The following is a 4,086-nucleotide window of genomic DNA, read 5'->3' on the forward strand; positions in this document are numbered from 1 at the left end:
GAGACAAAATCACATCACAGGTAATGGACACAGTGAACTTCAGATCTGAGAGGTGTGTGCAATATTAGTTCATTCTGTAGCTGAATGTGAGCGCTATTGATATTTTATCTTAGCAGGAGGGATGAGTATTTGAAGGACTAGCATTCAAAAATTGCTCTGACATTTGACATGGTCAAGAAAGTAAAAGGCTGATATTCCGTTTCTCTGTTGTCAGAAAGATAATGAGTTTCGTGACTATTGGTATTATGGGAAAAATATAGCCTAGGTAGCGTAAAATGTGTGAGAGCTGCTATACATTTTACATAAATTGCACATATTTTGTTCTTTTGATGGCCCCATTCAAACACAGCATGCCCATCCTTTTTAATTTTCTGGTTTGCTGTACAAGTCTGTAGCAAAAGTCTTTTCATTTTTCAAAATGAAAAAATGTTTTCTCCAAATTATTTATAGAAAGAGCAGCGCTGTCATCGAGTCTGTCTCATCATATCATTCTTGGATATCAATTCCTAAGCTCGGATGACAAACCATGGCAGCTACTTTTCCAATAGCAGCATCTGGCTTCCTGGCAAAGTCGAATTGCAGTTATCTGAAAAGCTACAGAGTGGCTTCTGAGCACATTTTATTTATTAGAAAGCAATTGTGTTGCTTCACTTCCCATGACTAAGCCAAGGAATGTTTAATATATTAAAAGAAATGATAGAAGCACAGCCAAGATGTTGCCTCTCAAGTGGCAAGCGAGTGACAATATTTTACCTTTAAGATGACCATTTCTGTAGCTCTGGAGGAGGCTAAAACTACTGATGCTGACTTAAGATGATCCTTCATAGGGCTAAAGAAGAAATTCAGCCTTCTCAAACAAAATTCAAATTCACCTTTCCCTAGACTCAGCTCCACGAAATGTGATGGTGACTTCTGTCAATCTTTCTGTGCTGGTGGAAGCAGAGTATGGTCCTCCAAGATGAAAGACAACACCTCCTTGAAATATATCGTTAAGAGCAAGACAAGGAATGGGCAGGTCAATGGGTTACATACATACAATGCCTCAGAAGTGAATTCAGCACTTGCTTTGCCACAAACCTTCTCTGTGAGCTCAGTGTCATTTGGAAGTAGCTCTGAAAGTAGTCTCCCAGTGTGATTCAGCAGAGATCATGCTAACCTGAAACATCTAAACCAAAGCATACAAAAATGTAGCTCCGTGAGCAACTTCAGTATTTCTTTTTTAAATATACCTGTGCCATAACTGATACCTCCTGCCGCGTCTCATGTTCCTGCAAGGTTCTTTGCTGGAGTGGAGATCTTTGTGTCCATAAAGCACTGCTGAAGCAAATCCCATTTCTGCAGTTCTTCATGTGCAGCATAATCCAAATGAGATGCTTCAGAAGGATTTATTTCCTAATACCAGTATCAGATTAGACAGAAGAGATACAAAGACCTGGAGGAGATGGCAACAACCGATGTCACTGATGTGCTCATAGCTATAGAATACTGCTAGATGCTAAAAGTCATTCTTACATGCATAGGGCTAAAAAGTCCCCTTGAAGGACAAGTGGAACGAGACATCTGTTCCAGGCTTTGGTGGCCGTTAGACTGTATTTACATCAAAAGCTCCGTTTAATCATTTTCATTCTGAAAAAGTTCTCCCTGGAGATTTTCTTGAGCCATTTCCAAAGGTTTCTTTTAGTGAAATTCTAGTAATTCTGGTGTTACTTTGCTAGATGATAAATTTAAAAAAAGAGAGAGCCTAGTGTATTGAAGGCAATGCCTGACATTTAGCAGCAGAAGCAGTCATCCCAAATGGTAACACGGTGCGGTTCTTTCTCTCCTTCTGATCGCAGCAGTCTCTCTCAGGCAAGGCTTTGTTAATGACAGCTCTCACTGAATTCAGTTCAGTACAAAGTTTCATCTCCAAAATAACTGTTTTTCAGTTCAGAAGTAAAATGATCAGGCACAGGACTTCATTTAAAGCTTTGAACATCAGCATCAAGGAATCCAAACATTTCTGCTTCGAGTTTATTTTTTCTCCTGTGGAAAAAAATACGTTTCTGGGCTTGGACGCACTGTAAAATCAGCAGGGGTGAGGGGAGCTAAATTACAGGGAAAAGACGTAGGGCTTTTACTTCTCCTTGTCTTGAGCTCCTGCATCTGTTCTGAGCTTAGAACAATTGGGTTTAATTCTCATTGAGGATGGAGGATGCCACTGCAGTGCACAACACCCTGCCGAGGCTGTTCTACTGCGAAACTCAATGGCATCACTAGAAGGCTGTGCCATAAGCAAAGGCTGCGAATCAAAGGTTTCGTGATGGGCAGCCTTTACTACGTGCAGAGGGTCAAATAGCTTTTGCATTTAAGAAAAGAACGCATGCTTTTTTGCTGCTGAAGACCATAAGCACTTTTGCCTTCCTTCTGCCACGATTGGAGATTATTCAATGGTGGGATTTAATGAATTCAAAATCCTTAGAAAATCACTAGAGCCAGACATCAATGCAAAATACTCCACCAGCTTTCAGTAGTGGAATATAATATTAGCTCTCCCACAATCTACTTCATGCATTTCAAAAGAATAGAGAACATTTTTAAACTAAAGAAGATAGCTTGGGCAGAAAATGATTGCCTGTCTTGGGTGCTTCTCTGTAACCCTTTAGGAGCCTGAGGTTTCTCACAGGGCGACAGGAGCAGCAGTTTTCTTTGCAAAAAAATGCTGGAGGAGAGAGGAGCAAGATTTTGTTAACGAGTTCTGTTAATGTGCTGTTATCTCACACAACCAATAGGGCTTTATGAGGAGGAAAGCCCTGCAGCTGCATACCCCTATCTGCTGGCTGAGGATGCTCAGAGCCCACCGGACCCAATGCCCCATACTGCTCCTGTTGCACTTCTGAGTGGGAGACTGGGGCTATTTCTGCCTCGAACAGCAGTGTGGCCATGGCTACAGCTCACCCAGCCCTCCTCTGCTCCTCGTTGGGAGAGCCAGCCGTGGGCAATACAAATAAATAATATTAATTAAGGCTCAATAGGTTTAAAAAGCTGTGGAAATGGCTTCTCTCCTGCTGTTTCAGTATCTCATTTTCCCTTCCCGGCCAAAGCCCCAAAGCACACAGGTACAAACATATATTTTAAATGAGAAATTTGTTGAACCTCATTAAATTTAAATGCTTGATTCAGTTTTTCTGAACGCTGCTTTTCAGCTTACCTGCCTTCATTCTTCCATCCCTAATGGAGACATCAATTCAGAGGGTGATTTTGCAAAGGCACTATTGGACCTATAACCACAATGGGAAAGTAAAGCCTAATTTATATGCTTAAACCTAACATAACTTCAGAGCTCTTCCGCATTTATAGGCTTTGTGTCTGAGCAAGTTTCCAAGGCTCTGTGAAACAAAGACCAGCCTTTAATTTGTGTTTGCTTTCTGCTTTCCCAGCTTTTATGAAAAGGAAGAGCAGCTGAAAGGCATCGCCGCAGCAGAGCCATGCATGCACCTGCACCATCCACGCACTGCTCGGAAGAGAGCTGCATTTCTCCAGGTTTGTAGCTCTCGTCCTCCCACTCCCTGATTCACATACATCACTCTGTGTGCTGCCACGCTCCCTTCACACACATGCATTAGCTGATCAGAAGGCTCCCATTCATCTGCCTTGTCGCTGGATGGGGTGGGGGCAGGACCGACTTGTCAGCGCAGTGATGGGAGTCAGGGCTGCAAGGAGGGGTAATGCGGTGACTAATTTAGATGTTTCTCCACATGGTTTTCCAAAAGGAAATATTTTCAGGCTCTGGTTTTGTTTTATAAATATATTTATTTATTTATTTATTTATTTATTTATTTCCCAAGCAGGAGACAATCAGCAAGCCATCCACTTGCCTACATCCCTCTTGTGTCACTAAGAGCAGAGCGAGGGTGAGGGAGGAAACCCATTTGGCTACGCTGCGGCTCCCGACCGCACGGTACCCCGAGGGCTGCGTACCCCTCTCCCGCTCGCATCCCGGTGCGATGCTTTCCGTGGAAGGAAGGGGCAGTGGGCAAATGGGAGTGCCAGGGCTGGGGGCTCGGAGCTGCGCTCCTCGGGCTCTGCCGTTCGCTGAGCCCCGGACGC

This window comes from Meleagris gallopavo, chromosome 20 (genome assembly GCF_000146605.3).
Source record: "Meleagris gallopavo isolate NT-WF06-2002-E0010 breed Aviagen turkey brand Nicholas breeding stock chromosome 20, Turkey_5.1, whole genome shotgun sequence".
Classification (NCBI taxonomy): Eukaryota; Metazoa; Chordata; class Aves; order Galliformes; family Phasianidae; genus Meleagris; species Meleagris gallopavo.